This window comes from Triturus cristatus, chromosome 9 (assembly GCF_964204655.1).
Source record: "Triturus cristatus chromosome 9, aTriCri1.1, whole genome shotgun sequence".
Lineage (NCBI taxonomy): Eukaryota > Metazoa > Chordata > Amphibia > Caudata > Salamandridae > Triturus > Triturus cristatus.
In genome coordinates, this window is record NC_140592.1 from 1,283,722,401 (window position 1) to 1,283,738,905 (window position 16,505).

The 16,505-nt window shown below is 49.6% G+C and overlaps 1 protein-coding gene across 1 annotated transcript in view; it reads left to right on the plus strand.

The window, feature by feature from the left end:
• The first annotated feature begins 2,688 nt into the window (after window positions 1-2,688).
• Window positions 2,689-16,505, plus strand: part of TTC6 (tetratricopeptide repeat domain 6) — a 1,112,931-nt gene continuing 1,099,114 nt past the window's right edge. Inside the window, exon 1 of the mRNA XM_085627931.1 lies at window positions 2,689-2,945. The gene's annotated coding sequence lies outside the window, so the exon portion shown is untranslated. The remainder of the gene's footprint in view (window positions 2,946-16,505) is intronic.

Sequence of the window (16,505 nt, forward strand, 5' to 3'; positions counted from 1 at the left end):
CCTTTCATAGGCCAGACCCACGTTATGTCCAAGGACAGCATCCGGGGGAAGTAACAACTTACAGTGTAGGGAAACTTTGCCTTGATTGGCTACAGAAAGCTACACTAGAGGATGTAAAACAACACTTAACTTTACTTCAAGAAGGCGCAGACCTTAGGGAATTCTTGCTAGGACCAAGAAAACCGGGTCAAAAACGTTTCATATATGCCGGTATCTATGCTGCTTATAATGAAGCATGGAAGGGCATCAAAGCAGAGACTGCAGAATAAATACGAGAAATTGATTGTATTAATTTAGAGAAAACTCTCTCTGTAGTAGACAATGGGTTAACGACTCTGTCGTCCAGGATATATTCTTTGGACAGCAGTGTATCCTCTGTCATAGACATCATGGAACAAGACTTGGTCATGATGCAACATGGTCAGTCACAGCTACGTTCTATCATGCTATTAGGCTGGATGCTTCAAAACCTGGGAGGCTGAAGGCAGGTGGATGTAGGAGGGTGGCTGGAAGCAGGTAGATGTAGGAGGGTGGCTGGAAGCAAGTAGATGTAGGAGGGTGGCTAGAAGCAGGTAGATGGAGGTGGGCGGCTGCAGGCAGGTGGATGGAGGTGGGCGGCTGCAGGCAGGTGGATGGAGGTGGGCGGCTGCAGGCAGGTGGATGGAGGTGGGCGGCTGCAGGCAGGTGGATGGAGGTGGGCGGCTGCAGGCAGGTGGATGGAGGTCGGTGGCTTGAAGCAGGTGGGTGGCTTGAAGCAGGTGGATGGAGGTGGGAGGCTGAAGGCAGGTGGAGGTGGGAGGCTGGAGGCAGGTGGATGGAGGTGGGAGGGCGGCTGGTGGAGGTGGGTGGCTGGAGGCAGGTGGATGGAGGTCGGTGGCAGGAGGGCGGTGGATGTAGATGGGAGGCTGCAGGTGGATGTAGGTGGGAGGCTGGAGGCAGGTGGATGGAGGTGGGAGGCCGGAGGCAGGTGGATGGAGGTGGGAGGATGGAGGTGGGTGGATGGAGGCAGGTGGCCGGCATGTGGAGGTGGGTGGCTGCAGGCTGGTGGATGGAGGTGGAAGGCTCAGGCTGGTGGGTGGAGGTGGGTGGCCTAAGGCAGGTGGATGGAGGTGGGTGGGTGGAGGTAAGTGGATGGAGGTGGGTGTGTGGATAAAGGTGGGAGGCTGAAGGTAGGTGGATGGAGGTGGGAGGCTGAAGGTAGGTGGATGGAGGTGGGAGGCTGGAGGCAGGTGGATTGGTGTGGGTGGCTGGAGGCAGGTGGATGGAGGTGGGTGGCTAGAGGCAGGTGGGTGGAGGTGGGTGGCTTGAAGCAAGTGGGTGGCTTGAAGCAGGTGGATGGAGGTGGGAGGCTGAAGGCAGGTGGATGGAGGTGGGAGGCTGAAGGCAGGTGGAGGTGTGAGGCTGGAGGCAGGTGGATGGAGGTGGGAGGGCGGCTGGCGGAGGTGGGTGGCTGGAAGCAGGTGGATGGAAGTGGGTGGTGGGTGGCTGAAAGCAGGTGGATGGAGGTGGGTGGCTGGAAGCAGGTGGATGGAGGTGGGTGGCTGGAAGCAAGTAGAGGCAGGTGGGTGGCTGGAAGCAGCTGGAGGCAGGTGGGTGGCGGGAAGCAGCTGGAGGCAGGTGGGTGTCTGGAAGCAGGTGGAGGCAGGTGGGAGAAGGGAGGCTGAAAGCGGGTGGATAGAGGTGGGAGGCTGAAGGCAGGTGGATGGATGTGGGAGGCTTAAGGCAGGTGGATGGAGGTGGGTGGCGGGAGGCAGTTGGGTGGCTGGTGGAGGTGGGTGGCTGGAGGCAGGTGGCTGGAGGTGGGAGGCTGGAGGGCGGTGAATGAAGGTGGGAGGCTGCAGGTGGATGTAGGTGGGAGGAGGCAGGTGGATGTAGGTGGGAGGCTGGAGGCAGGTGGATGGAGGGGGGAGGCTGCAGGCAGGTGGATGGAGTTGGGAGGCTGCAGGTGGGAGGCTGGAGGCAGGTGGATGGAGGTGGGAGGCCGGAGGCAGGTGGATGGAGGTGGTTGGCTGGAGGCAGGTGGATGGAGGTGGGAGGCTGGAGGCGGGTGGATGGAGGTGGGTGGCTGGAGGCGGGTGGATGGAGGTGGGTGGCGGGAGGCAGGTGGATGGAGGTGGGTGGCTGGAGGCAGGTGGATGGAGGTTTGTGGCTGGAGGCAGGTGGATGGAGGTGGGTGGCTGGAGGCAGGTGGATGGAGGTCTGTGGCTGGAGGCAGGTGGATGGAGGTCTGTGGCTGGAGGCAGGTGTATGGAGGTGGGTGGATGGAGGCAGGTGGATGGAGGTGGGAGGCTGAAGGCAGGTGGATGCAGGTGTGAGGCCAGTGGAGGGAGGCAAGTGAATGGTGGAGGGAGGCTGGAGGCAGGTGGATGGAGGTGGGTGGCTGGAGGAAGGTGGATGGGGGCCGGTAGATGAAGGCGGGAGGCAGATAAATGGTGGATAGCTGGAGGGGAGCCATGAAAGAGGAAGTTCCCCACCAAGAATAGGAGGATTGGTGCGGATGCACTCAGCGCCTCTTCTGTGCGGTGCGCGTGACGTGCCCGCTCCTGTGCCATGACGTCACCGGCGTCGCTTCGCGGAGGCGGTCCGCCAGTGCGCGGGGCCTAAGTTGGACGGCAGGGGCCCAGGACTCCAGGAGGCACATGTCGGGGACGAGCACGAGGCTCGCTGTGGCAGAGAGGAATGGGGGCCACACGCGGGGCTTCAAGCGGCTGAATCCAACGTGCCACACTGCCTCCTCTTTACATCGTTACTCAGGCGCCTCTTCTTCGGGTGGTTTTCACAGGCGGTTGGGCGTGTTGAAGCAGCTGGCCCCGTTGCCTGGATACGGCTGCGGATGGGGTGAGCACGTGACCTCGGTTGCCTGGAGACGGACGCTCCGGGATCGGTTACCGGAGAGCGGTGCTGAGGCCTCCCCAGGGACGGCGGAGCCTCCAGAGGCCCTCACGGTGAGCCGGGCAGGCACTGCCGGGGAGGAGGCGGGCACCTGCTGCTGCTGGAGGCGTGGGAGGGGGCGGGTCAGCACCCGCCAATCACAGCGGAGGGCCCAGGGTCATCCCGGGTGGGGGGGGGGGGGGCTCGAGCCAGAGACCACCCGCGGCGCAGCACTGACAGCACCGGTGGGAAGAGGAACGCTGAACTCGGCAACTCATGCAGTGGGGGTCAGGGCGTGGCTATCAGAGGGGGCGGGGTCACTGGGGGCGGGGTCATGCAAAGTAGTCTGACTCTCAACTTCTACATTCATGTTACTAAACTCCACCTCAGTGCTGTGATGAATGACACACCACTTGCACTGTTTGTACCACTCCCCACTGTAGATCTGAGGACCCAGAGGGGGAGGAGTCACAGGAGGCGGGGTCACAGGGGGCGGGGTCATAAAAACAAGAGTCTGAAACTCAACTTCTACATTTATATTAAACTCCATCCCAATGCTGTGATGAATGACAGACTTCACATGCACTGTTTGTACCACTCCCCCACTGTAGATCTGAGGACCCAGAGGGGGAGGAGTCACAGGGGGCTGGGTCACAGGGGGCGGGGTCTTAAAAACCAAGAGTCTGAAACTCAACTTTTTTACATTTATGTTATTAAAGTCCACCTCTATGCTGTGATGAATGCCAGACTTCACATGCACTGTTTGAACCACTCCCCACTGTAGATCTGAGGACCCAGAGGGGGAGGAGTCACAGGGGGCGGGGTCACAGGGGGCGGAGTCTTAAAACCAGAGTCTGAAACTCAGCTTTTACATTTATGTTATTAAAGTCCACCTCAATGCTATGATGAATGCCAGACTTCACATGCACTGTTTGAACCACTCCCCACTGCAGGTTCATGAGGACCCAGAGAGATCCTGAGAAGAGCAGCCAAAGGTGCTCAGGAGCAGCATTAAGAGCAGCCATTCGCCGGAGCGTAGTACAAACAGGGAACCAGAGGGAATGACAACAAGCATTTGCAATGCAATAGGTCTCGCATTACTATAGGTTTGAGCTATTGACATTGATAATAATAATGCAACGCCAATAGCCTTTGCTGCAAAATGTTACAATTTCTTAGCAAATTACGGTGCCCATTATACCACAGTATGCTGAACGATATTCCACTAGAATATCGACTACAGAACATAGGATTGCAAGGCAAGAATACTGTGGCAACACTATTGTGAAGGAATGTTTATATAGGGAAGCTTAAGTTTACTATAATTAACATACATATACCTTGATGATTTCAATATTTTCAAGGTATGTAGTTAAGAATCGTAAATCTATGCTTACCTGTCTTCACTCACCTTCTCAATGTTTAGGTCTTTGATATTCTGACTTACAATCTTCTTGCACCTGAAAGCGACCAGTATTTTTATTTCCAAGTGAGCTAATAGCTCATCAATATTCTGGAGTCACAAACAATGAGGGCCTTATGAGTCTCTCATGAAAACCACTGCAGTAATATGATACCGGGAATTACCAATATGCTGCGGTAATGATCTGATCCGGTATAATTGGCCCATTGTAAATTTTAGTCCCTGGAATAAGTTATAACTTCGAAAGTAGGTGTGTTTGCACCAATTTCTGCACATTTTCAGAGATCTGTTTCCTGGTTCATTTCTGTAAACTTTTCACAGGAAAAATATATTTAAGAAGAGAAGGTGCAGGGTTTACCACATAAACTCATATTTCTGACTTAGATTATTGGAAGGCAGGCAATGAATGCCTTAGACAGTGACTGTACACAGGGCTTTAAGTGGACCAGGTCCTGCCAGAACCGGTAGTTGGTAAAAATAGGTGTCGAGACCGGTCCAAATCGGGCTCTCCATTTTTACCTCCAGGTTGAAAAGAAAAAAAAAATATCTCTGCAATAGTACCAGCCATCACTACTTTTGATATAAATTCAAAGAGACTCCTTTTTCAGTTTTATATAGCACAAACTTGGAGCGCTTGACATGAGCACCATTTACATTACACTAGGACATTTTCATATTTTGAATCACAGGATGTTGAGCAGATGTCAAGCTCAAACCTGCTTTGCTCAGCTCTAAATTCTGCAGCTTTAGACTTACGCCACAAACTCGCCCACAAGGTTGGACGCATTTTCAATATCATATACAACAAAGTCATAGTTGTTGCCTTTTTATCCTATGCAATTTACAAATATTGACAAAGCCAATAGTCCTGGCTTGTTGCAGGTGTAATGTTACTTGTTCTATTATATATCTGGATGCAGTGACAGAAGCAGCAAAATACAAGTGAGGCAGCACACTATGCAAAGTACAGATTTTAAGCTTAAGTGTTCTAAGCCACTCCCCTAATGCCATCGGCCACGCCCATATGAAAAATCCACTTAAGCCCTTACTGTACATGACAAACACTGGGGCTGCAAGGCTCTGACACAAACACACATCAAATGAAATAAAAGATCCATTTATGACGCTCTTTGGGTCAGTTAGAAGGGTCCACTATCCCTCTATAGAGTGCTCTTCCTTGGGATAACTCACAAAGAGCAGGCAAAAGTCTACACAGCAGCTAGTGTTAGCATGAGGCGCAGCTCGCTATTGTATTCTAGAAAAGTAGACCGAAGTGATATATTAGAAGTGACACCAAACGTAAATAGAGGAAGGCTCCGAGGAGGATAAGCAAAGGTTTTCTTTCAGCTTTTTGGTATTTCTAAGAGAAGTAAAGCGTGAAATGGTGTGAGGGGATTATTAGTTCTATAGGTGACTGATGTGTTTGCAGGGCGTTGTGAGCAATGATAAATAAATAAAGCACAGGTAATTCATGTTTTCAGTTCGAGGGCTCCCTGCTCTGAGTTTATGGTGCCATACACGATTAATATTCTACACTAATTTTTTTTCATACGCACCTGTTTAGTAATTGCAAAACAACCCCCAAGCCATTGGCCTCCCCCTTCAGGCATTGGGTGAATGGCGTGTCCATCAAGTTTGGTAATATCCCAGAGGATTGGCAAATGCAAAAGAGTTAAAACATAAAGCTCAGTGCCCCTGTAGCAGGTGCCACTCTTATCTTTAAAGTAAAAAAAAAATCAGAAACATTGCGCGGTGTCCCTGTATCGGGTGCTGTGCTGAGCTGAGCTTTAAAGTTAAAAAAAAGAGAAACTGAAACAAAGCATGGTGTCCCTGAAGCGGGTGCCAAGCTGAGCTATAAGAAAAAAAAAAAAGCGGAAACATAAACCGTGGTGTCCCTGAAGCGGGCGCCACTCTATCCTTTAAAGTTAAAAAAAAAAAAAAAAAGCAGAAACATAGAGCATGTGTCTCTCCGTGCCTGACCAAAAAGGAATGTGTCTGTATCTAAAGTAACTGGTGCTCTTGCAAAGCACTCCAATGCCTTCAGGTTGACTTCACCCTGTATAAAACTACAAAACAAAAAACACAACTCCTGACCTGCAATAGCCAGACGGGAGGAGGGAAGAGAGGCCTTCCCACACTGTACTGTGTGATGGCCAACTGAAATGTTCTCAGAGTGAAATCGCTGGAAAGAGAACTAAACACACGGAGGAGGGACTTTGACAGAAATGCACCAATAAGAGGCCAGCATTTCTGAATGCCACCGATAGTAACCAATGGCAATCAGTGGGTTTGCCAAACCTCACAGAATAGATATAACAGGTCAATCGAAGCGCAACCTAAAAATATTAAAGATGCCTAACATTAGGTAGCCAGATGCGAACTGGTACAAGAGTGAAGAAACCCAACAAAACACAAGGGCTTATTTATGAGAACCCTCAATCAATCAACAGCATTTGTAAAGCGCAGTGCTGTCACCCCTGGGATAGCTAGGCTCTGAGTCTCTGGCGAACAGCCAGGTCTTGAGTCTCTTCCTGAAGTCTGTCAGCGAGGGGAGCAGTACGAAGCTGGGGGGGAAGGTCGTTCCAGGTCTTGGCAGCGATGTAGGAGAAGGAGCGGCCACTGCTGCGACGGATGCCAGAGGTGTGTGGGAGGGCGAATGGAGAGGAGCGCTGGTGTCTAGAGGATTGGTGGAAGTTCAGTCGATGGTTGATGTAGGCAGGTCCTACTAGCTTGTGGAAGGTTTTGTAGGTGTGCGTGAGGATCTTGAGCTGGCATCTTTCCTGGATGGGGAGCCAGTGAGAGGTCTCTTAGGTGTAGATTCATTTTGGGAGGTTCAGAATGAGTCTGACTACTGTGTTTTGTATGGTCTGGAGTCTTCTTAGGAACTGGGTGGAGATGCCAGCGTATTTGAGGCAACTGGAGATGAGGGCCTGAGTCACAGTCTTTCTGGTGTTGGTTGGAATCCATCTGAACATCCTGCCGCACATGCTAAGTGTGTGGAAGTAGGAGGAAGTGACTGTGTTGACCTGTCGTTTCATAGTTAGTTGGTTGTCCAGAATGAGGCCAAGGTTGTATGCATGGTCAATGACTGTGGGTGTAGGCTCAAGTTCTGCAGGCCACCAGCTGTGGTCCCATGGCTTCCTGAACATCAGCACTTCAGCTTTGTCGAAGTTGAGTTGGAGGCAGTTGTCTCTCATCCATTTGGCTACGTTGGTCATGGCATTGCAAAAGTTGGTTTTGGCATTGAGGGGTCATCGGTGAGCGAGAGAATCAGTTGAGTGTCGTCTGCATATTTATTTATTTATTTGCAGGTTTATATAGCGCTGGAATCGACTCCAACTGGAGTATCTCTGCGCTTCTGGCATAAGATTCCTATATCAAGAGTGGAGCATGCGGAAGGCATTTAGATTGCATTTGTGAACAGCAGGGTTTTTAGTTGTTTCCTGAACACCAAATGTTCAGAACAGGAACGAATAGCTACAGGAAGACAGTTCCACAATTTAGGTCCCAACACTGAGAGTGCCTTACTTCCGTGCCTGGCTTTCTTAGCACGCGGCACTACCAGTGAGTGCCCATTACTAGATCTGAGCGTTCTAGATGGAATGTATGGGATAAATTTCTTTTCCAAATAAAGTGGACCTTGTCTATTTAGGCTCTTGTGTATTAAACAGCAAGTTTTAAATTTTATCCTTTGACGGATAGGAAGCCAATGGAGTTCTTCTAACAGAGGCTTCGATGCTGTTCTTGGGGGGGCATTTAGAACAAGGCGAGCCGCGGTGTTTTGTATTACCTGAAGTCTATTCAGTACTCCCTCATTTGCAGAGAGTAGGAGACCATTACAATAGTCAATCCGACTCATAACAAGGGCCTGCACCAGCGTTTTCCTGAATTGCTCAGGCAGCAATGGAAAAACTTTACGCAGCAAGCTAATAGTGTGGAAGCATACGCCAGTGACATAGTTCGTATGTTGTTTCAATGACAAATCCTGGTCAAGGCGAACCCCCAGGTTTTTAACAATCTGTTTGGGCTCAGGTGATATGCCCAGACCAGGAGGCCACCAGTCAGGGGTCCAAAGTATCTTTGCTTCACCAAACAGCATGACCTCCGTTTTATTTACATTACACTGTAGGTAGTTGGAGGACATCCAACATGCCACAGTTTCCATGCCAGCAGAGAAAGACCTCCTCAATTCCGGGGTAAGAGTCTTAAAAGGGAAGAGGAGCTGCGTATCGTCCGCGTAAGACACGGGGATAAAACCAAATTTACGCATCACTCTCGCTAGGGGTGCCACGTAGATGTTGAAAAGTGTTGGGCTTAAACAAGAGCCCTGTGGCACCCCTTTCGAGACTTTCATCTCTGCTGAGCGATACGTACCCATGGTGACAGTCTGGGTACGATCAGAGAGGAAGCTTCCCAACCATGCCAGAGCTTTGTTCTTCACCCCTACGTTCGACAACCGGTCAGTAAGAATGTTATGTGACACGGTGTCGAACGCTGCTGACAAGTCCAGTAAGACCAAGATCACTGAGTAACCCTTATCCTGGAACATGTGCAGGTCGTCCATAACAGAAAGTAATGTAGACTCTGTACTGTGTTTCGGCCTAAAACCAGATTGAGAGTGGTCAAGGCCGCCCACAGTTTCAATAAAGTTGGAAAGGAGTCTATTGACATACTTTTCTGTAAGTTTCCCAAGAAAAGGTAACAGTGAAATTGGTCTCAGGTTGGATAGTTCAGACCAGGCAATGGCGGTATTTTTCCTGATGGGCCTGACAAGTGCACGCTTCCATTCTTTAGGGACAGACCCTGTACTCAGAGACAGATTAATAAGTTTGATGATAGTGGGACATAATGTGTCAAATAGAGAGGGTATTAATCTAGCTGGAATGGTATCGTCTGGACTACCACTTTTGATCTGTTTAACTAATACAGATAGCTCCTCATCAGTAATGGGGGGAAAGGAGTCCAGAGTGTGTGTGCCATGATCAAACTCTGTATTTTGAAAGGCAGAAGCTACGTCTGCAACCATAACAGCATTGGATGCCACAATTTTCTCGTAAATAACATCAATTTTATTAGAGAAAAAAGAGGATATGTTGTTACAGAGCTGCTGAGATACAAGTTCGGTGCTTTCACACGCTACTGGTTTGACAAAAGAGTTAAGTACCTGGTAAAGAACCCTGGAAGAATTCCCTGCTGCCGAGATTTGAGAAGTTATATGTGTTTTCCTCGCACTCCGGATTGCTTTATGATAGCTAGATAGCGAAACCCAATAGAGCTTTCTATCGCTCTCCAAATGGGAGGACCTCCATCTTTTCTCCAGTTTTCTAGCTGCTTGTTTTAATATTTTCAGGTCATTGGAGAACCAAACTTCCTGTTTCTGAGTAGGCCGGGATTTGAAGCTCTTTATGGGGGCTATATTATCTATGGCTGCTCCAGACGCCGCTTCCAATTTACTCAAAACACTTTCCACATTGTCCAAACGAGTAATGGAGGGCTCAATAAAGTTGTTGGAAAAAACTTCTTTATTCACTTTGTGCCACTGCCGACGGAGACAGGGAAGAGCAGTTGGTCTGTGCAAAGTGTTAGTAGAGTAGGAAGAATAAAATTCTATAATATAGTGGTCAGTCCAACTTACTTGAATGGGCGGAGAGCATGTGACTGCCGGAAATTTGGATAAAATCAAGTCTAATGTGTGTCCTGCCCGGTGAGTTGGCCCAGAGTTCCTTTGGGTTAGCCCAAGTAAGGATAGATCATTTAACACAGATTGTGCGTCTTTACAGTCTATCACATCACTGTGTATGTTGAAATCCCCCACCAATAAAAAGTCCCTGTCAATAGTAATATGAGGGGCAAGAGCCTCAATTAACGTGTTGGAAAAATTAGTGCATGGACCTGGGGGGCGATATACTAAAGCACCCGTCTGGATGTTTTTAGGAGAATAGTGAAATTTAAAAACCAATAATTCAATAACTGGTGAGCTCAATTCAGCCAGAATGGTACAGTAAATGTCATGTTTATGTACAATGGCTATCCCCCCTCCTATCTTGCTCGGACGGTCCAGTCTAATTATTTTGTAGCCTGAGGGAATTGCTAACGCAATTGCTGGATTAGAATGGGGTTTGAGCCAAGTTTCTGTGAGAAAGCAAAAATCAGGCTCAGAGGTGGAAATTAGATCCCATACCTCAGACGTATGTTTAGAAAGGGATCTAATGTTACAGAGTAAGTTTTTCCTTCCGACAAAGGATTTACTTCCATTCATTTTAACGCTTGCAAAATGGGTATTTTTATTAAAACCAGTCTCCTGTGAAACTATACCAAATTGAGCTCGACAAAAGCGGCAAGAAAATGGGCTGTCTAACTGGAGACATCTTCCCATCATACACTCTCGAGGCTGATGTTGATTCTGGCCTATCGCAAGGAGTACCTGTGCTGAGTAGGTCGTCCTAGGGATCGGCGTAGATGGGTGGTCAGTGTTGTTTGGCCCCATAGCCCCTGGCCCCGTCCTGTCGCGGACGGGCGCAGACGGGCAGGTCTTTGGCTGGTCTTCGGCGCCGTCAATGGCGCCCCTCTGCGCGCAACCGCTGCGCGCTTCGACCTCCGAGGGGCTAAATAGCCCTGTGTGGATTGATGTTAGAGCGCTAACCGCTCGACAGTTCCGGTTTTACTGGGCGTGTCTTGCTCTTGTCTGCCCGCCCTCCGCTCAACGGTATTGGCTACCGAGTCGGACCAGGGCGGGTAGGCTGAAACACCGAGTCAAGACAGAATCCGGCCCCCGGAGCCCCACACAGTGCAGAAGGAACAATAGGCTGTCTACCAAATGATGTACAACACAGATGGAAATGTTGTAGCAGTGCGTGCAAGTAAAAACAACGCCGCAAGTAGGAGATTATGTTGAGTCTGTGGGATCTAACAAAGTCTGTAAGGGGGTTGTTTGGATGTTGAACAGTTTAGAGCTGAATGATGTTCCTCATGATATGGCCAGTGGTCAAAGTGGGAAAAAAGTAGGGGAAATGTGGGCGGGGAATCAGAGGGCGGGAATAACCTGAGGATTGGGTTAGTGGGCGGACTCAGCTTTGTGGCCAGAAAAACAAAACATCTTAATTTTTAGTATTTGTTTGTCATTTCACAGGTCAGTTATAGTTCATTACGTTATTTAATTCAACCAATGGATACACATGTTTATTTAAGGTTTAATATGAGTTTTTGACATTAAAAACATTCACAAAGTGGGATATGTTTTCAATCACAGAATGTCCCAAATACGCTTAATAGTGTAATCACAAGCCATCTGTCTCTGAGCCATGCAGCTTCTGTCATCAACACTTCTCCTTCCTTTTTCCACAAGAGCAGTTCCAACGTGAATGGCGAAATATCCTAATTTACAAATGTTTTCCACATAATAATGGCTCTGCTATATTAGTCACGTAATACATCTTCTGCTGAATAACCTGACGGTTTTAACAAAAAAATTGTTTGTAGCTCAAGCAGATCAAAAGTTACTAAAAATGTTACTTGTGTTGCTGCGAAGTGGAGGGCCCTTTGCAAAGCTCGACTGGTCCCCTTTCTCACAGTGGGATTTGCATATTACACTGGTAGTAATGAGACAAAATCTTTGCAGAGACTGTTAATATGTGTAAATATAAAAATATTAAGGTATCGGGAAATGTATCGCATTACGCTGCAGCCTTTTTTTGCTGCATCATTTAGTCACCTCTGTGATAACATTTCGCCCCCCATTGCTACATAATTCCAGTGCCCTCAAAAAAGGCAGCACATGTTAAAAGAGCCTGTGCATTAAGCAGAGAGACCGTGAAGTTTGTGAACTTAGTTTGGTGTGTGTGCAAATCCGGTATTGCCAATCCCTGGTGAGTTGCACTACTACTGCTGAAACAAGGCCAATGGAGGCACCAGGGGGTGAGGCGGACTGGCCTCAAGGATCCTGTGACTTCAGTGACAGAGTCACTGTCACTCCAGGGTGTGCTGCTTCCTACGCCAGCCGCACGGCTGGAGGTGATTGTGGTGAACAGGCCTTCAAGTTTAACCCATACTTGCCACCGCTAGGGTCCACATGCTGGTGCTAAGACACCAGGGCTTCTAAGGTCTATCTGGGCCTTCTAAGGTCCAGCGTGGGAATGTGGTCCCTCAGGAGGAGAGTGGTCTGGTGGACTGGTCATGAAGGCTGAACCTGATTCCCAGTTCCAAATTCGGCAACTCTGGCCATAGTGCCACATCCTCTGCCAACTGAACATCATACTGCCCTACTGAGAGAAACTCCCACTACCTTTAGCTGCAACCCAATTGTGCCACGCTATAAACACCTGGACGCGACTCAATTCAAATTTATGCACTAGACAAGAGTAATATGCTGACTGAAAGAAAAAAATAAAAGTAATAGCATCCCAGAAAAAGCAAACACTCATAGGGAATGCAAGATTAAGTAAAGCATGTGAACTATAAGCAGGAGCGACATGGCACCTTAACTCTTTTACACTCATTATTCAGAAATCAGTGAGTGCTTCTGCCTGAAAAGTTAAGGACATGACTACAGGGCCCGGAAGGGGCTCGTTTCAATGTCCATTGCTTGTATCCTTACAAAAAGCAAGCAGTATGGTTTAAAGAGACCACATCCCTGAACACAGAACCGCGGAACACATTTTAAAAATTAAATATGGAAACCAGCTGAGAAGGATCTTATTAATTTTTTTCACCCCATGCATCAACCAGGTATTACAGAACCTCCAGGAATGGTGCACTTCTCCAGCCAGGGAAAACAATGCTGTTCAAAGAAAGATGAGAACATTAAAGTAACGTTTCACTGGCAAACTCTGTAAAGTGGCACTAATGTGTTTGAGTGTGAATAAAACCAATGCGAACAGACTACATGTCTTGCTTTATTTAGTTATTTTTCGTATTTTGAACCTTTTTTCCTCTCCGTCCCGAGGCTGCACTTTAAAATAGAAAAATGTCAGAAAAGGACATTTCCTGCAAACGTGTTCCCTTCTCTTTTGGATCCGTTTAACAGGGTAGCAAAGTAATGAAATGAGAGGAAAGAGAGGGTAAGAGCCATGTGTTGAAGACACAGTTTTCAGCAAGTGAGGCGGTGCGAGACAGAGTCAGAAAGAGGAAGAGGAAAAGGAAGAAACAGTGAAGGGGGACAGCTGCCGGGGAAGAGCAGGAGAAATGGAAACTGTCATTGTCTTCTTTGGACAAGAAGGAAGAGACCAAGTCATTTTTCGTTCTCTGCCCACCCCACCCGTTCTAACCAGCCGGGCTACCTATAGGCCATGGCTATTTCTGCCGTCCCGGAATGCATTTTTTAGAAAAAAGTTATGGGAACGGATTCCATTAAATAAAAAAAGTAGGGGCATGCTGTGCCCTGCCAATCCTGCCCACTTCGACCACTGGATACGCTATATATGATTTTAGGGCAAAGGTGAAGGGAGGCAGTCGCATGCTCTGTGTGCGTCCTGTAATGAAGGAGGCAATCCACTTGATGGCGTCTTGCTGTATGCCTATGTTGTAGAGTCTGTTGATGAGGGTGTTATGAGAGACAGTGTTGAACGCCGCAGGGAGGTCGAGGCGGATCGGGCCCACAGTTTCTCTGTGGTCAGGGAGTGTTCTGATGTCATCAGTGGCGGCAATCAGAGCATTTTCAGTTTTGTGGTTCGCATGGAATCCTGATTGTGAGGTGTCCAGAAGGTGGTTTTGTTCCTGCAATTCAGTGAGCTGCTGGTTGATGGCTTTTTCAAGTACTTTGGACGGGTAGGGGAGCAGGGAGATTGGCTGATGATGTATGAGATCACTGGGGTCGCGGAGGCTTTCTTTAGGAGAGGTCTGACATCTACGCGTTTCCAAATATGACGTGTAAGCAGACCTTGACTCTATAATAAATCTAGATCAACTACAATCTCTTATCAACTGGAAGAATTATGGATCAGCCTACCATTCTTGGTAACTTGCACCATTTGTACATGCTCCACAGCTGGTAAAAAAATTCTTCCATCGCTCCACTACCAAGACGGGGAGACCTTCTGGAGTTTGGGAGTAATATCAGAGAAGATCATTCATGTTTATGTATCTGATCTCCTAGGGCCCTAGCTGGGCTTGAAGCTTCAAGTGAGCCCTCATCTGAACTTTCGGAGCAGCCGCGCCATCTGGTTGCACCATTCACTTCTATTGGCTGTGCCGCCAGATGGCTGGGCCCGAAAGACAGACATTGGGTCGCACTGTGCCTTCTGACAAGCTTTTCTACTTAAATTGGAGGGCCATGGTGGGACTCAGCCATGTAAGGGGGTCCCCACTGCTCCCCACTCAGAGCATTACACCCCAGGAAAGCAGGGAAGGCCTCTGGAAGCCTGTCTTGGGCACTCCAAGTCACTGTGGACAAGCTCATGGAATCAGTCATTCAGCCCTACCAAAAGCACAGACTGGCCATCTAGTTGCTTGTATGAGGCTTCCAGAAACCCTGCACTATCAGGGGAGAGCAACCAGATTAACTGCAGGTCACCTATACCTTCACCCTACTAATACAGAGAAAGTCCACTAGCCATTTTTGTAATCTGTGCACTCTAAGTGAAGGAGGGGGCCATCGGAGCAAATGCATCTCGCCTCTTGGAGCTCTGATTGGGCTCGAACAATCTTATGGGCTCGAACAACCTTATGAGCCCTTATCAGAACTTTGAGGACAGACTGGCCATCTGGGTGTGCCATGCGTTCCTATGAAGTACGCAACCAGATGTCCTGGCTCGCAGCCACAAGCGCACCGAGCTTCTCAGATGACCATCTGGTCGCGCTGTGTCTTATGAAACTGATTCTACTCGACGTTGGAGGTGCCAGCCTGGCACGGAGGGACATCATGGGCCGTATTCTGAGAGCCCAAGCTAGCCCTTAGGCATGCAGCTGTGGGGGGCCTCACGGAGCTCTAGCATGCATTTTTTTCTCCCCAGCAAAGCAGAGGAGCTCTCCGAGTACCTGTGGGACCCATCCTGGGTACTTTGTGATGTGGCATTCTGGAGAATGGATCCCAAAGCCAAGGGCTTCCACCCTCCGCTTCCACCCTCAACCAGAGTTCTCAGACAGAGCTTCTAAACCACGCCAAGCAGGGGAGCCCTCTCTGTGCCTGTGGGACCCCGTCCCAGGCCCTAAGTAGCACAGTGGTCTGCAGAATGGAGCCTGTCGCCGGGGAAGTCTACCCCTGGTTCTGCTGGAGCTCTGGGAGCTTCTTAACCTAACTAAGCATGAGACCCCCCCAGTGCATGCAAGATCCCTGTCCCAGGAGTTAATACAACATAGCAGCCTGGAGAATGGAGGACTGGGGCCTCCATTCCTGGGCCAGCTGGAGCTCTGACCCAGAGCTCGGATAGTGCTTCTGAACTGAGCCACGCAGGGAGGCCCTTATGAGCCTGATCCTGTGTCCGCAGGATCCCTTATCGGACTCTAAGTGGCACAGCAGGCTGTAGATGGGAGCCAAGGGCTGGAGACTTCCACACCCAGGCGAGCTGGAGCTCTTACCCGGAGAATGGTCAGAGCTTCTTAACCTGGCCAAGAAGGGCAAACCTCCATGGGCCTGTGGGAGCCTCTCCTGGGCTCTAAGTGATACAGTGGACCAAAGAATTGAAGCCAGGGCCTTGGGCTTCCACTCCTAGGCCGACTGGAGCTTTCACCCAGGGTCCTGCCAGAGATTCTTAACCTGGCCAAGCTGGGGAGGCCTCCCACGGTCTGCAGGACCCCATCCCGGGCACTTCCCAGCATGGTTCGCCACAGAACAGAGCCCAGGGCTCCAGGGCTTGCGCCGTCTGGCCTGCTGGAGCTCTGTTCCAGGGCTAAATCTGGCCAAGCTTGGGGGCCATCCGTCGGCCTGTGGGACTTTGTTCTGTGCTCTAAGTGACATGGTGGGACCGACAATTGAGCCCAGGTCCTGGGGCTTCCACCTCTGGACCAGCTGGAGATGGGACCTAGGGCCCCATCCTGGGCACTCTGGGAAACAGCGGGCTTGCGCACAGACCCCAGGTTCCGAGTGCCCTCACACAAGGCCTGCTAGAGCTCTGAGTCAGTAAGGTTGTGGTACTGGTCCGGTCTTCTCAGCCTGCCAAATGACGGTAGACATTACCGAGCAGTCTACTACAGGGCGGTTTTACACATGGACCTCAGGCGGGCCTCACCAGGGTGCTGGACTGGGGCCTTGTCAGAGCTTTGCATCCCACTGAAAGCA